Source organism: Palaemon carinicauda, chromosome 21 (genome assembly GCF_036898095.1).
Source record: "Palaemon carinicauda isolate YSFRI2023 chromosome 21, ASM3689809v2, whole genome shotgun sequence".
NCBI classification, from domain to species: Eukaryota; Metazoa; Arthropoda; class Malacostraca; order Decapoda; family Palaemonidae; genus Palaemon; species Palaemon carinicauda.
Window position 1 is genome coordinate 86,127,441 of NC_090745.1, and position 17,758 is coordinate 86,145,198.

The 17,758-nt window shown below is 39.1% G+C and overlaps 1 protein-coding gene across 2 annotated transcripts in view; it reads left to right on the plus strand.

The window, feature by feature from the left end:
• Positions 1 to 2,900: 2,900 nt before the first annotated feature.
• MED18 (mediator complex subunit 18) overlaps positions 2,901 to 17,758 on the plus strand; it is a 189,920-nt gene continuing 175,062 nt past the window's right edge. For both annotated transcript variants that reach the window (XM_068345072.1, XM_068345077.1), the window contains exon 1: positions 2,901 to 3,061. The gene's annotated coding sequence lies outside the window, so the exon portion shown is untranslated. The remainder of the gene's footprint in view (positions 3,062 to 17,758) is intronic.

Here is a 17,758-nt window from a genome sequence, read left to right on the forward strand (position 1 = left end):
ATATATATATATATATATATATATATATATATATATATATATATATATATATATATATATATGGGTGTATATAATATATGCATAGTACTGTATACATATATATATATATATATATATATATATATATATATATATATATATATATATATATATATATATATTGTGTACATGTCATGTAGGTATATTATGACATATTAATTAAAAAATAAATGAGGTTACATATGAAAAATTATTGCATATAGATATAATATAACCTCAAAAGCCAGGTGATCAAATACTATTACTCGGAGTTGGTCGCCATTGTCTCATCGCCAAAATTAAGTTGATAAAGTATGACCTCATACGTCACTAGTGCACCTGTTGTCTGAAATTGAGACAAAACAAATTAGAATTATAACGATGAAATCGTCGGTGTGTTGATGACAAAAGGTAAGCGTGTAATGCGTCGTTATACTTTCATATTAGATTTCAAAATCTTAATATTGAATGCTTTTAGATTTGTCTTACAACATTGGTTCATGATAATGAAAGATGTTTCAGGATTTTATACGTAAATTAATTATTTAGAAACCAACAAAATCTGTACCATGAAAAAATATAGCTGTTTTTAATTAATTAATTAATTAATATATATATATATATATATATATATATATATATATATATATATATATATATATATATATATATATATATATATATATATGTGTGTGTGTGTGTGTGTGTGTGTATGAATATATATATATATATATATATATATATATATATATATATATATATATATATATATATATATATATATATATATATATTTAAATATATATAATATATAAAGTCTCTACTTTAGTCTGGGGTTGAACATGTGTCTATAGCATTCAAACCTCTTACAAACAGTTACTCTGTCTTCAATGGATCTTATTATATTAATATCATAATTATCTTTGATATACTGTTCATATATGGAAAGAAAAATCAACGGATTAAATATACTGTACAAAGAAAACGAAACAACGATACTTTTAAAAGTAATGAACAAACAGTCGATTAAAAGTTATGGGTCTAATATCACAATAGATCTCTGAATCATTTGAAAATCGACAATTCACAAATACAAACGCTGAAGAATTGCTGATCCAATTTAACTTTCCTCGTACATTAAATTGGATATATTTACAGTCACTCAGTCATCATTCGCTTGATATCTAAGTCATAGACAATATCTTATTAACTAGTCAAGCTGCCTCCCTAGTTGGAAATGCAAAATACAACAAGTCTAGGGTCTAGGGTCTCTCATAGGGAAATCAACCTAGTGGGGAACAGAAATGAAGAACCTAACAATGAACTATACAAGAGAAGTAACATAAAAAAAAAAAAAATAGATATGAAAATATTAGTAACAATTTCAAACATAAGCAATATATATAAACTACTGCATGCATGAAATGAAATATGTCTATCTATCAACATTAAAAAGCACTAGCACCAAGTTTGAACTATGAGATTCCACTTATTCAACTTTTTTTTTCTTTTTTTCTTTTTGGTGATTAGGTACTATAAATTTCGATGATAATTCCAAAATTTGGTCGCGGCCAGAATGAAGAACCTTACGAAAGAAGAGGCAAGACAGTTATCATTGTTCTCTATTCTTGGGTAGTGCCATAGCCTCTGTACCATGGTCTTCCACTGTTGAGGGTAGAATTCTCTTGCTTGATGGTACATTCGCGCAGACCTATCTTATTTCTCTTCCTCTTGTTTTGTTAAAGTTCTTTTATAGTTTATATAGGAAAAATCTAATTTAATGTTGTTACTGTTCTTAAAATGTTTTTTTTTTTCTTATTGTTCATTACTTCTCTTGGAGTTTATTTATTTCCCCTTTCCCTTTCCTCGCTAGGCTATTTTCCCTGTTGGAGAATTTGGCCTCATGGCATCCTGCTTTTCCAACTAGGCTTGTAGCTTAGCTATATAATAATAATAATAATAATAATAATAATAATAATAATAATAATAATAATAATAATAATAATAATATCTAAATCGTATTCTAATACAGCATCACTGTTCTATGACAGCATAATTATGATAGTCTGTTAAATTTTAGTCAAATTTTAGACATCTGCAGTAGCCACTAAGTATATCCTAATTCTAAATTAATACGGATAGTAAAAAAGTAAGGCAATTCCCAAATTTGCGGAGTGTGACATTGTTATGTCAATAAAATGCGTTGTCATGTCAAAAAAAAAAAGTTGAAAATATTTTCTAGAAGAAGAAGAGCTCCTTGGAAAAATGAAACTACGTTATTGTTTAGTCCACGATATAGATCCTTCATTTAACCACATAATGAGTTTAATCAGAGCCATTTGAATAAAACTATACTGTATATTGCCCTGCGTTATGGGTGTAAGAATACTATCACCTACGTCCTGCTTGTCGTAGAAAGTAAGTTAACGGATAGCTCCTGCCTTGCATTCTTCTTTTTTAGTAAAAGGTTATGCCCTCTGCCAATGACTGTGGAAAATGCTGCATTGCAATTGGACAACTCAAGTCAAAGGCTAGGCCCACCACCAATAACCATGGTTGGTGACTTCAAGGTCATGCAATCGTAGAAACCTTATGCCAAATTATAAACCATGCATGATGCAGGCAACCTAGCACCTAAAGTAGAGGTAATGATCGGAAAGAAGACTGAATAGAAATATATGTGATGCAAGCACTAGATAATTATTTGGCGATGCTTCACAAAGAACTAATAATGAATACAGTGATCATTAACAATGTTCGACAAATAAACCGCGTGAGCTCCTTTAGACTGTCGTACAAGCACGGTCCGTGAATTTCGTGAACGTTGTTATAGTCCCAGTACCCTTTACCCTCCGTGACTGTCTGTTATTGTCAAATGTCCATAGATATCCATCTATCGTTACAGTCGTTCTGTCATCTATCTTAAAAATTCATGTGGAAATTTTCTCAAATTTAAGTGATGAATGTAGTACGTTGTGTAATATATATTTGCGAACATGGCACACATTAATTCTTCAAGTGGAAATTCGATAACGTTTGTCAGGTAAGCAAATCGTACTTTATCCTAGCCCCTAGACTATCAGTCGTGCTTTTTAGAGGCCTTGTTTCTGTCATCATGCCTCATAATCCAAGCATATTAGATTGAAACTTAAGTACAGTAGCCATTAAATGCAACAGTCCAAGCGTGAATAGCCATACATATAGGCCTACTATAAAAAATCTTTCTCATAAATGTTTAGCAATTGTTAGGCCTATAGCCATCTGTTTCTGTGTACATGTCATGTTTAAAATTATTACAATGATGCTCAAATGCAATATCTATAATGTATATATTTCAACATTTTAATTGTATCTATCTCACTAGTCTGACACGAGCTTGGTATGCTAGCCTAGGGTTTTGTGTAGTGAGTGATTAGGTTAGACTTCTGTATTTATAATACTAAAGTTCACTTAAACCATATACGTTTTTTGACACTTGTGAATTAGAAATCTATGTCATGTTGAATTGAGGAAGTACAGTTATTTACTTTAGGTAGATATATAACTATTTCTAACCTTAGAATGTTAATATTTCGAATACTATTTGATTTTGGTTTCCGGATATTCGATTCCCTTTGTGGTAAGAGTTATTGATAATCTTGAAATGGAAACAAAAATTCAAACCTCAGAAATTTACCTGTAGGCTTACAAAGATATTTTCTAAATTATATAGTTAGCCTCAAGTTCTATCTATCCATTCTAATTCTACTTAAAGTACACATAATAGGTCTAGCCCTAGGTATGTTGCTTGTTTCTTTAAGGTTCTTAAAGTAGTAAGCCTCCCTAGGTTAGGATAGGGGGATTGAGGCTGAATTATTCTCCATTTCAGGTTATAGAATGACATACTTAGGTAATGGTTGGATGAATCTTATGTATAATATGATTTAAAACAACATGATTTCACAAATTTAGAAATAGGCATAGCCCAAGTACATACAAGGTTTAATTAAGGTTTTAGAAGTGATACAGCACCCTAGGTCAGGTTAGGGGATGGGATCAGGTATCGGACAAACCCCCTCTCTAAGGCTAGAAGCAGTACCCTAAGTGAGGTTAGGTTAAGAGGCGTCTGTATCTTCCTGTTCCAATTGCCAAAAATGCTGTTTTCCACTGTGGTCCAGGAACCACTATCCCTAAAACAATTGTTTATGATGAAGAATGAAGACTAAAACAGTTCAAAATAAGTAAACGCATATGAAGATATATTCAACAAAATACAGAACAAAAATAGTTAGTGTATTTCAAAATCGTTATTGTTTTATATTTTGTTTATAACAGAAAAAATTTATATAAACTATTATTATTATTATTATTATTATTATTATTATTATTATTATTATTAATGAACAATTAAAATTAAATATTTTAAGAACAGTAACTTCACAAAAAATATGTTTCCATACTAACAAACCTTCCGTTCTTTATTTGGATATTCTTTTGGTAAAGCTGGAAGGTAGCCATTAGACTTAAAGTGCGAGGTGGTAACCCTGCATGCATGAGTGGGTAGGCTGGGGGTGGCTGGAGCTTACCCAACCACCTCTATATATACACTTACAGCTGTGAGGTACTCCACTTTTTCTTTTGGCTCGGTAGAGAGTGGATGGGTCCTCTATCTCCTCCCAAGGCTGTCATTGGACATTTTTAATCTCTTCTCAGGTGTGCTTGCTTCTTCGGATCGCTTTCATGCGGACCAGTCCTGGGCGCAAGGGTGCTGCGTGCGGTACCTTCATGTCATCACTGGATATTGACCTGCACTCTCTGTGTCCTTCATGTAGAGAGCAGCAATTTTAGTAGGGTTCATCCTGTCCAGAGTGTAGTGAGTGGCCTGCCTCCCAATGGGAGAAATTTGGACGGCGCAGAAAGAAGGCCAAGAGCGATATTTCTCCCTCAGGGACGAGGAAAGCGCGTTCTTCTTCTCGCACCCCAAAATCTCTTTCCAAAGCTTCCTCTAGTTTGCTCTCTTCTGAGGGATGATTGAGCAGGAGCGCAGACTGTCTAACTCCTAGGCAACCCTGGGGGTACCGGAGTGGTGGTTGCTTCCCCTAGAGGAGCAACTTCCCCTCCAGCCGACAGGGAGCCATTTTCCCTTGCTGATGTTTTGCAGGTATGGCCGACCTTAGGGGTTTCTGCGCCCCCTACGAAGGATGAACTTGTTCGTCTCCTTCAGCATAGTGCCAGGAAGGACCCTTTTCCAGAGCCTTCAACATCCTTCATCTTGGAGGTTTGCAAAGTCCATCTGTCGCCCTCTCCTGGACCTTCCATGAGCGACTGAGGCTATCGCTCACTTTCGCCCTCCCAACGGCCTCCTGCTGACGACGATCCTACTTGCCATCCTGGAACTTCGGCGTACTTTAACCTCCAGCCTTCTGTTTCTTCCCACAGGAACCCTTCAACTGTAGGTGATGATCTTCCAGAGACCGGCGTTCCTTCCTCCAGCAGCGCGTAGAGACGAACATCTCCATCTCCTCGTCCTTTGGGACACTCTTCTCCTGATCGTCGTTTGCTACGATCTGAAGATCATCAGGATCGTAGGTCATCACGATCCAAACGCTCTTCGTCTAGAAGGCATTCTTGCACTAGAGCTACACGCTCACAAGACCATCGGTCTCAACGCTCTCCTTGGAGGCGTTCCTGTTCATGAGGAGAAGTGTCGTAACCGCGTTCTGAACAATTACGAGCATCCTATTGTAGACCCAGGTCCAGAAGCTCATGTTCTAGAGCTCGATGATCTAGGTCATGAGGACAATGCTCGCGCTCAAGAGGACAAAGCTCCTGTTCACGAGGGCGACTTTCATGCTCACGAGAACGACGTTCACATTCGTGAGCTAGGCATTCCTGATGCTCGCGCCATTCTTAAACAAGAGTTAGACACTCCGTTTACGAAGTGTGTTCACGATCGCGAACCGTGCGTTCACGATTGCAAACCGTGTCAAGGTACAGTATAGACATTCCTCATCTAGAGGTAGAGGTAGGCGTTTGCGCAGTCCATCAGTGCGTTGCCCCTCAACCCGTCCTTCTCCTAAATGACCTCGGACCGACCCTGATCACAAGATTGACTGTTCCTCAGATAGGCGTCCAGCTAAACTTCCAGTGCCCTCTGCCGCCCAGGGTGCTTTAGTAAAGCGTTCGCCTACACAACACTCAGCAGCGCGTCCCGATGTGATGCGTTCTTCAACGCATAGGGTTGCCCCTACTCAGAGGCCCTCTCTGCCGACTTCATCGGGTGTAGGTCTTCTTTGCAGCAACAGGAATGTGCTGTGCCTTCCTCTTCCAGTGTGGCTCTTGGTCCCTGTGTTGCAAGCACTTCTGCTCGTGAATCGCACCCATTGTGACCCGAAATTCACAATTTTGTGCATGAATCTCGTGAATTTGCGCGCGAATTGACAATTTCCACAAGCGATTCATGAGCAGAGGTTTCGGAACTGTGAGCAAGTGCGGTACCAAGACCTCCGCCTCCGCCTTCTACTGATCCAGTCAGAGCTACTCCAAGAATTCCATTGGAGTCTTCTTCGAGTTCGTCTCTTGGGAGTCTTGACCCTAGAAGGATACCATCGGCAGACAAGGCACGGAGATCACCTTCATCTTGATCTCGTGCCGAGGTGCCTCCCTCTTCTGACTTATATGGCTAACCTTCCTTTTACTTTGGTTAAATCAAGGGAAATCATGACTAAGAGGCAGAAGAGAAAGGTGAGAGTTGTAACTCCACCTCACAACGATATCATGCACCCTAGGACGAATGGGGCATTGGCTTGCCCAGGGAGATATCTGTTCATCTCTTTAACCCTCAAGAAATTAAGGTAGTGTCTCTGGACCAGCATCCAATTTCTTTACCCCCACCTGAGGAAGAGCCTTAGGTTCCCACTGTCGAAGCTTTGGCTGCCGGTGTCCCAAAACCCTCGCAAGTTCCCCCTCCTTACAACGCGGAGGAACATCCCGTACTAAGGGAGTCTAAGGACACTAAAACTAAACCAGAGAACGCTGCGGCAAGTGAAGCTCGTTTGGCTGAGGCACACTGAAGGTCCCCTGTGGCAGGTTCCTTGATTGATACCATTGATGACCCTGACCTACCCCAACCTCTGGATATGAGCCTGGAGGTAGATGATCCCTTGGACACGAACGATGAAAATCTTATGAAAGCATCCAGTCCGAACTAGAACTAGTGCAGCCTTGCCCTGGTCTAAAGGCCTTACGGCTGCCAAAAGGAAGGCTATCGCCCTGATAGCCGGAACTTCTAGTTCCTTGAGGGCAGGTTCCTCTTCTCAGTCTTTAACACTTCCTTTTGTTCTCCAAAGGAATTACTACGAGATCTAAGGAGAACCGCATTCAACCATGTCCCTAAACCCTTTAGTGGAATCTCTAATGAAGGGCGTTCCGGCTCAAACTCTCTCCTCTCTGAGGGCCTTCCTCTCGGCAGTTGAGCTCCTCAACATAGAGAGAGGCGGGAAGTATGGCATGCAGGCGGCTTTGTGGCTCAACCTATGGTTGGGATCTTTGGGCTTCATATTATGCTCCCATGATGTTCCTAAGGAGTCTGACAGGAAGACCCTGGAGTCTTTCCTTTTGTTGGGTGCCCAAACTCTGAGCTCTTATTGCACCACATTGTCAACTTGTGGGCGAACGCTATACTCAAGAGAAGGGATACCGTCTTTAGGAAATTCCATAAGCAGGTGCTGAAGGTGGAAGTCTCCTGGTTGAGGAATTCCACCCTTGAAGGTTCTTCTTCGTTCCAGAGGAGATTGAGAGGACTGCTGAACGATGGAGGAAATCGTCGAACGATTCTTTCCTCCATAGGGCTATGACATCGAGGCCCTATGAAAGACCTTCCCAGTCTTCTCGCAGTCAGCAAGCACCTTCTTTTTCTTACCCCTCAACCTCTAGGTCCTCATGACCTACTAAGGTGTCTAAGCGGCCCTTTCTGTCCAAAGACCAGAAAGGGAACAAGTCATATTAGGAAAGAAGGGAGCAAAGGGCAGTGGCCGAGATGGTCACTCCCACAAGGAATGGTATTGCTCTTCACCTACCACCTGTGGGAGGATGGATACAGAACTACTGGCAGAGGTACCAGTTGCATGGGGCAGATCCCTAGACGGTCGAAGTGATCACCCTAGGGTATTGCGTCCCGTTCATTCAATCTTTTCCTCCTCTGACTCTAGATCCAGTGCATCTAAGCTTCTATGCAAAGGGATCCACAAAGGAGCTGGCCCTCAGGGCCGAAGTCCTAACCGTGCGGCAGAAGGGTGCTCTCCAAGAGGTTGCCGACAGGTCTCCAGGCTTTTACAGTTAAATTTTTTTCTAGTGAAAAGGGTGAATGGAGGCTGGAGACCAGTCATTGATCTTTCCCCTCTGAACAAGTTTGTTCAACAAACTCAGTTCAGAATGGAGACGGCAGACACGGTCATTCATGTGGTTCAACCAAGGGACTTCATGTGCACTGTGGATCTAAAGGATGCATACTTCCAGATCCCATTCCATCCATCTTCAAGGAAGTATCTAAGGTTCATACATGAGGACAAAACATACCAGTTCAAGGTTCTATGCTTGTCTTGTGACAGCTCCTCAGGTCTTTACCAGAGTGTTTGCCCTAGTGTCACCATGGGCTCCCAGGACCGGCATTTGTCTCCTTAGATACCTGGATGACTGGCTAATCCTGGCAGACTCGGAGACGACCCTTCTTCGTCACCGAGATATGCTTCTCAAGTTTTGTCAGGATCTGGAGATCTTGATAAATCTTGAAAAGTCATCACTGTGACCTTCGCAAAGAGTGGTATACCTCTGTATGATAATAGACACAGTCCAACAGAAAGTCTTCCCATCAGACGAAAGAGTACACAGACTGAGAGAAGTGGCTTCACCCTTCCTCAGAAAGGAAGTTCTTCCAGCCTCTCATTGGTTGAGTCTGATAGGTCACCTAACCTCTCTCCTGCGTCTAGTTCCAAATGGCCACCTCAGGATAAGATCCCTGCAATGGCAGCTGAAGTCCATGTGAAGCCAACACTTAGATCACCCGATCACTCTAGTTCCTGTTACTTAAGAACAGGTGACGGACTTGAGTTGATGGATGGTAGAGGAAAACCTTCCCAGGGGTCAGGATCTTATCCCTCCTCTGGACTTGATGCTTTTCACAGACGCATCAAAAGAAGGTTGGGAGATCACCTGCTGCATCACACAATCTCTGGGCTTTGGTCAGAGTCAGAAAGGTACCAGCACTTAAATCTCCTTGAGATGAGAGCAGAATACCTAGCTCTTCATCAGTTCTAACAGTTACTGGCAGGTCACTCTGTGGTGTTGATAAGCGAAAACACCACATTAGTGGCTTACAAAAACAAACAAGGCTGTACCTTTTCGCAGCCTCTATGTCATCTTGCAGTAAAGACCCTCAGATGGTCAGAAGAACATTTGGTGTCCATATCAGCTCGCTTCATTCCAGGCAAGAGGAATGTGTGCGTCGACAACCTGAGCAGAGTGACTCGTATAGTAGGCTCCGAATGGTCTTTGAATCATCAGATAGCCAACAAAGTCCTGACTTTGTGGGGTTCCCCGACTGTAGACCTGTTCGCAAAATCTCTGAACATCAAGCTTCCGCTATACAGTACTGTTCTCCAGGCCCGGATCATCAGGCTCTATGGCAGGGTGTATTTCAACAACGTTGGGACAATATTGACGTGTACGCCTTTCCCCCATTCTGTGTGATGAAAAGGTTGCTCAACAAGGCCAGAGCATCCAAAAATCTAATGATGACCCTTGTAGCTCTGCTATAGTATCATATAGAGTGGTTTCCAGACCTTCTGCAACTTCTAGTAGATCTAACAAGAGAGCTTCCTCCACAACCAAATCTACTCAAACAACCACATGCGAACATCTTCCACAGAGCCATGCATTCGCTTTGACTTCACGCCTGAAGACTGTCCAGCATCTTTGCTCTCAGAAGGGCTTTTCACGACAAGTTGCGGAGAAACTGTCTAGTTACTTGTGTAAATCCTCAGCCTCAGTCTACCAGGCAAAATGGAGAGTCTTCTGTGGTTGGTGTCTGTCGAGGAAGGAATATCTCTCCTCTCGATGCCTCTATACCAGTAATTGGAATTCTTTGTATACCTTCGGGAGGAAAAGCTCCCTTCAGTCTCAGCGGTAAAAGGCTATCGGTCAGCCTTGAGCCTTGCCTTTAAGCTGAAAGGAGTGGACATTTCCTCTTCATTGGCGCTTTCTTTTCTCATACAGAGTTATGAGATAACTTGTCCTCATTCACAGATAAGGCCTCCTCCTTGGAACGTGATTCGCGTTTTGAGATCCTTGAAAGGACCCCCCTACAAACCATTATACCATACAACTGACCAAAATTTCACTTTGAAGATAGCGTTCCTGCTTGCTTTAGCCTCGGCAGAGAGAGTCGATGAACTTCATGGCCTCTCGTATGACATCGCCCATTCAAGGGGAGGGGGTGAGTGACACTCGGCTTCATCCCAGAGGTTATTGCTAAGACTCAAAATTTGGAGGTACTGGACCTTAGATTCGGACTCTTTCAGATTGTAAGTCTCCGTTCTGTAACCAGTGACCCAGATCGTTGTTACTATGCCCAGTGAGGAGTTTGACATACTATCTTAAACGCGCTGCAGCAACACGGCCCCGACTAGCACCTCTGTTTGTTAGGTCAGGTAGGGTAAAGAGGAGGATCACTAAGAACACTGTCTCATCCTGGATTCGCCAGATGATGGAGAGAGCCTTGGCTCCTGATTCTCCTCCGGCTCAACGACCCAGAGCCTATGATGTCAGGGGCATTAGTACGTCCTTGGCATTTAAACGCAACTTTTTCGTGTTGTAAGTATTACAAGTGGGTATGTGGAAGAGACAAAATACCTTCACAGCCTATTATCTAAAAGACGTGACCCACAGGAGGCTCGACTTTTACTATCAATCCTGTGGTGGCTGCTCAACAAGTGTTTTAAGAATACCTCAGGCTCCTTGATGGACAAGTAGCAGTTGGTTGAGGGCCTTGGTTACCCGGGTTAAGACTTGCATGATTGAGAGTATGTCTGGCTTTTCCTTTCTTCATCTTCCCCTCCCTTGGGGTACAGCACCACGGGTCCCTCTGCAAGTTGGCTTCAACCTCTCCAGTTAATTATCACTTCCTTTGTGTAGTCCAGCATAAATTTATATACTGTCCACGTCCCCATTGTTTCCTGCGAGGTAAGCTATGGGAAACGTCTTGCTATTCCTATAACAACTCGCAATGTGTTCTTAGAAGATGACAAACTCTCATTACATTGAATTGCTCAGGCTGCTATTACACTCACTTTGTATGTTTTAGTGAGATGTTAATTTTTCCCTAGACCACAATCATATACTGTACTAGGTAAAACTGGGTCAATGTCCATGCCAGAATTAGGACTTCCACCACCATAAGAGTGAGTCATCCAAATAATTAATGGAAGGTTTGTTAGTATGGGAACAAATGACAAATTCGAAGGTAATTTGTATTTTTCCCTAACTGTTACAAACCTGTAGTTATTTGTATAAATTGGCCCGCCATCACCTGTGTCCAGAAGTCTTGCCTGCGATCAAAAGTGCCGGAGCTCACAGCTGTGAGAGTATAAATTATATAGAGGTGGCTGGGTACCCCCCTGTCACCCTTGGCCTACCCGCTCAAGCGTTTAGGCAGGGTTACCCCCTCGCACATTAAGTCTAATGGCTACCTTCCAGCTTTGCCGAAAGAATATTCTAATGAATAATTACAGGTTTGTATTAGTTAAGGAAAAATACAAATTATCTTCGAATTTGTCTTATTTCATATATAAACTATAAAAAGACTTATGTCAGCCTGTTCAACATGAAAACATTTGCTGCAAGTTGTAACTTTTGAAGTTAAATGAAAAGAAAAGTTGTGTAGTATTTTGATTTTAGTACTAAAATGCAATATGATTACATAATTTAGTGTTCTGCAAGTAGATCTTTGCAATAAAGCTGGTTTGAAAACGTCCGCCGGCTTTATTCTCGAGCAACATTGCAGTGCCGCAATGTGGCTGTAGGCTGTGCATTAAGGGATAAGAAAAACTCGACTGATATTAAAGAAAATGGGGTATAGGATAAATGTGCTTACTGCTAGAATGAAGTTCTTGTTGACCAGGAAAAATCCATAACCCGTGAGTCCAATTTCCTGTTCCTGAATTTGTTGATGTAGTCGCCATGTGTCGACGGTGTAGCTTTTAAGTTGGTATAATTGGATTGAGAGAACGATAATAACTTTATATATTGTCTAATGAATTGGACATGTTTGTTTCTATCGTTTGAATTATTATTAAGTCATAAACCATTAAGGGTTTATTACATATTTGAAGGTTTGGTACTCAGCAGACTGATGTGTTTCATGTAAATTCACCCAAGAGCATCTAGAAAACTGTAGTGGTCGACCTACTTTAAACATTTGGATTAAAACGAAGTGTTGCAATATGTTAGTTATTCAGTACAAAATTCCTTTAGTTTTAACCATACCGACGTGGATTTTTTTAAGTTACTGTACTCTATGACAGTTTAAATTCCAAATAAAATGACAGTGTATACAGCTCTGTAAACAAACTATTTGATACAAGAAAACATAACTTACTCATCTACTGGAACATCGAGAATATAAATGATACTTTTCTTGGACGACTCATAGACGGCGGTGCAAGACATAGAGACGAGAAGGAGGCGTCCTATGAGATGCAGGAAAGACCAGACCAAGTACAGCCGAGTGATTATATCCTTGTCACCTTTGGGTCTGAAAAAGGCAGTTAGTTTCACCTTAGGAACTCCTTAAAGTTTTCGAATAAAAGTTTTTTGGTAGTGCAAATGTAAAGTGAATATATTTAGTTATCAGAGATTTATGATGTCACATAATATAGCTAGATGAAATAGATTTGGCATGTTTGTATTTTGTACAGTATATATTTATGTAAAATCATCAGAATCATTATCTAATATGCAGACATACGTTTAGCCCTGCACACACACGCACACACACGCACACACACACACACACACACACACACATATATATATATATATATATATATATATATATATATATATATATATATATATATATATATATATATTATTATTATTATTATTATTACTTGCTAAGCTATAACCCTAGTTGGAAAATCAGGATGCTATAAGCACAGGGGCTCCAACAGGAAAAATAGCCCAGTGAGGAAAGGAAACTAGGAAAATAAAATATTCTAAGAAAAGTAACAACATTGAAATAAATATTTTCTATATTAACTATAAAAACTCCAACAAAACAAGAGGAAGAGAAATATGATAGAACAGTGTGCTTGCTAGTACCCTCAACCAAGGGCACTCTAACCCATGGTACAGAGGATATGGCTCTACCCAAGACTAGAGAACAATGGTTTGATTTTAAAGTGTCTTTCTCCTAGAAGAGTGCTTACCATAGCTAAAGAGTCTCTTCTACTCTTGCCAAGGGGAATGTGACCACTGAACAATTACGGTGCAGTAACCCCTTGAGTGAAGAAGAATTGTTTGGTAATCTGTGTTGTCAGGTGTATGAGGACAGAGGAGAATATGTAAAGAATAGGCCAGACTATTCAGTGTGTGTGTGTGTGTGTGTGTGTGTGTGTGTGTGTGTGTGTGTGTGTAGGCAAGGGGAAAATTAGCCGTAACGAGAGAGAAGGATCCAATGTAGTACTGTCTGTCCAATCAAAAGACCCGATAATTCTCTAGACGTAGTGTCTCGACGGGTGGCTGGTGCCCTGACTAACCTACTATACGTATATATATATATATATATATATATATATATATATATATATATATATATATATATATGTATATATATATATATATATATATATATATATATATATATATATATATATATATATATATATATATATATACGTATATGAGAGAGAGAGAGAGTATATATTTGTGTGTAAATGGATGGGTTTTGATTAAAAGAATAAGGCAAACGACAGAGTTACTGATAAGAGAAGAGCAGTAAGGATTTAGAAAAATAAAATTTTGTGGATAAAGTATGTGCTCAGAAAGTTCTTTGAGAAGTTGGAAAATTGTTGGAAAAAGTTGTATTTTGCATAAATGGACCCATAAAAGATTATGACAGAATCGATAAAAAGTAATGGGAAAGGAGATGATAGGTTGTTGAAAGTAGCTTGTTTTAGATTTTGTAAGCAGGAAAGTGAATAGGTTGGTTTGAAATTGGATTTGTGGCAAAGGTATGCTATGTTCCTATGTCTGTTCGATTTCTGTATGGATGGAGTGATGCAGGATGCTAGAGAAAGGACAACTGATGTAGGTGTAAAATTAAGTGATAAGAAAATGGGAAGGGGAAAGGCTTATACTCGTAGATGATACTGTGTTGCTTGAGGACCGAAGAGAAACTGCAGAAGCTTGTAAAAGACTTAAGGTAAAAATGCTAAATGAAAACTAAACTGGTGCAGACAAATGCTAGTTTGGTTAGTGGAAGAATTGAAGTAGTTTATTTTTGCAAATATCCAGAAATGAGTATTATAAATGATTGCAATATGAGAGAATACATGTTTACGGTAGTAAAAGCGAAACAGCAAGGTGTGTGCAAAATTTAGTTGAGACATGAATTGTCAGAGTAACCCAAGGATGTAATTGATAAAGGGTTTCTTAAACTAATTCTCATTTCAGGAAACAAAGTGTTTACATTAAATATGAATATAAGAAAAAAAATATTGAAGCTGCCGAGATTAATTTTTGACAGCATATGTGTTGTTAGCAGAATTGATGAAGTGACAAATGGGGAAATGTATAGAAGATAAAAAAGATGGATCAGAGTATATTGAAGAGTTTCGGTCATGTTGAAAGTATATACGATATTAGGCGAGTGACATATAAAATTCAGAAATGCGAGAAAAGGTTAAACAAATGGTGCATAAAACATACTAAAACGAAAGGAGCCTTGTACTTGGAATGCACACGAGTGTGTGCAACATAAGATTGAATGATTAGGTTTGTGTAGGGGATCGACATGCTTCTGATTGATCCATTTTGGTGTATGAATCAACACATCTTATAGACATATATATATATATATATATATATATATATATATATATATATATATATATATATATATATATATATATATATACATATATATATACATATATATTATATATATAATATATAATATATATATATATATATATATATACATATATATATATTATATATAATATATATATATATAATATATATATATGTATATATATGTTTATTATATATATGTATATATATTATATATATATTATAATATATATATATATATATATATATATATATATATATATATATATATATATATATATATATATTATGTATATATATGTATATATATGAAAATTTCGTGTCTGTTAGAGTGAAGGAATATGGTCCTATTTTCAACAATAGATTTTATGGAACAGGATCCTTACCTCAACTCAGATGAAAATAGTCAGTACGACGTTAGAATGCCTTATCTAATCAGATAGACAGACAAGTGTAGAAGTACATCATTTTTATAGAGACATCTATCTAAAGACTTCAAAGATAGTGATGTGATTTATGAAGCCAGACAAAAAAAAAATTCAAGTCATTTAAACAAAGAAACGTGACTTTCACTATGCAACCTTATTCCCAGATATAGCTGAACGGTCGTGAAGAAGAGATTGGTGATGTAAGACTGAAGAATTATCGGACCGAAGGCTTCGTTAATCAAATTCACCAATCTTATAAGGCTCAGATGGTCTTCTCTTATGATGCGCCACTCTTTTCCCGTCCATTGCTTATAACCTGCAATTACAATCCAGATCTTAATATATTTTTTCGTGAATTTAAAGTGAGGAAATTCTTATACAGCCTTTTGATTTTGCAGTCTAAATAGGCCTACCTATACTTATGGCCCATATCCCTCTGGTGATTCGATGACACACTTTGGCGTTATCCTAGGGAGGTATTTGCAATCTTTAAATACCAATTTTGCAGATTTATTCGTTAAAAATTGTAGCACCATCCAGGGTAAATGAGATTTGCTGGTCCCAATTGAGAAGCTGTACAGAAAACGGATAGCAGCGATCCGTGCGCAAGACGGGTCAAGCAAACATTCGGTACTTAGCGAGAGTTCACCTTCCATACATGACAGGAGCAGTTACACAAAACTTTTTTCTTGCTCTTATGTCACGGCATACTGCCAGTAATCAAGAAGAGCCTTTTGATTTTTAAATGATAAGAATTGATTGTAGATTGTGTTTAGTTTTGTTCCAGTGTTCTTTGCACAAAAAATAACGTAAAATAAATGGCTGAAAAAAGAAAAGCAATGGCCAAGTAAATTACAGGCAATGTGTTTTAGTAATCAACATGTGTTGCGAAGGCAGCAATTGCCTAAGTTTTCCTTGGAAAGTAATGACGATTCATGGAAAGAAATAATCTTTGAGATGGAGAAGGACAAAAGAAAAGTAAGAAGCAGGAGGTATTGTTGATGTTGGCATAGGCGTGCCAGCAGAAACCACCCTAAAACCGCATGAACCTATGGCTTGGTTGCCTGAGACAGCATTGTCTTCCTCTTCCATACCATTAACCTCCCATGTCACAACTTCCAACATTGCTCCTCCCCCATTTCACCTTACAACATGTCCCCACCTCCTCCTATGGTATCAGGGCAATATGAAAAAAAGACTGTTTGGGAATAATTCAAATGACAAGTCTGATTATGATGAATACATTGGGAATGAAGAGTCTGATGTAGGTCTACCTAACAAATCAGAATGGGAAGGGGACTTGAGCAATGATAGCGAAGATAAGCTTGATCAACCTCTGCCCATGGGGCGTAGGAGGATTGGACGTCATATATGCCGCCAAACAAGAGGAAGGAGAGCTAGACACCGAGGTGGAGAGGGCAAGCCAGAGGAACTGTAACACCATGTGCCCACAAGTAAGCTGATCATGAGGACAAGGAGATTGGCTGGACTACTGGCCCTTCTCCGTTTATGTTATTGCCCTTCACAGGTACTTGTGGGTTGCTGAGAAATCTGGCATACCTAACTTCAGCGCTGGGTTTTATCCTACTATTTTTCATGAGACATTTGTCAGTTATGCTTACAGAATAAACAAATATCTAAAGTATGCTAAACAATGCCTTGCAGGTATGGCACCTTCTTCCCTCAATTCGTGGTTGCTAGTGACTGCAAAGAATATTGCACAGTATCTAGGCATCGTTGTACCTATGGGCATCATTCGGAAATCATCGTTGTAGGTCTATTGGTCAACAAGTGATCTGTTACATATATCCATCTTCATAAGGACAATGACATATTTGAGTTTTTGCAGTTTTCAATGTACCATGTAAGCAATAATGCCGAAAGGCAACATTGATCAGCTCGTGAAATTTCGCATAATCCTCAAATACTTCCGATTGTGGTTCTGGGATGTGTATACTCCTTTGGGAATTTGTCAATTGATGAAGAGATGCTGCCATGAAATCAGAGGCTTAGGTTCAAAGTACATAGTTCTGTCAAGACAACAAAATATAGTAGAAAAATGTTCATTATTTCAGAGGCCGGCAGTGGTTGTTTCATATCTTGAGGCCTACATTGTGACTTACACTTCCTGTGACACTGTGTTCTCCCTGATTGGCAATATCCATGGGATGGGCTGCCATTTCTACGAGGACAATTACTTTAAC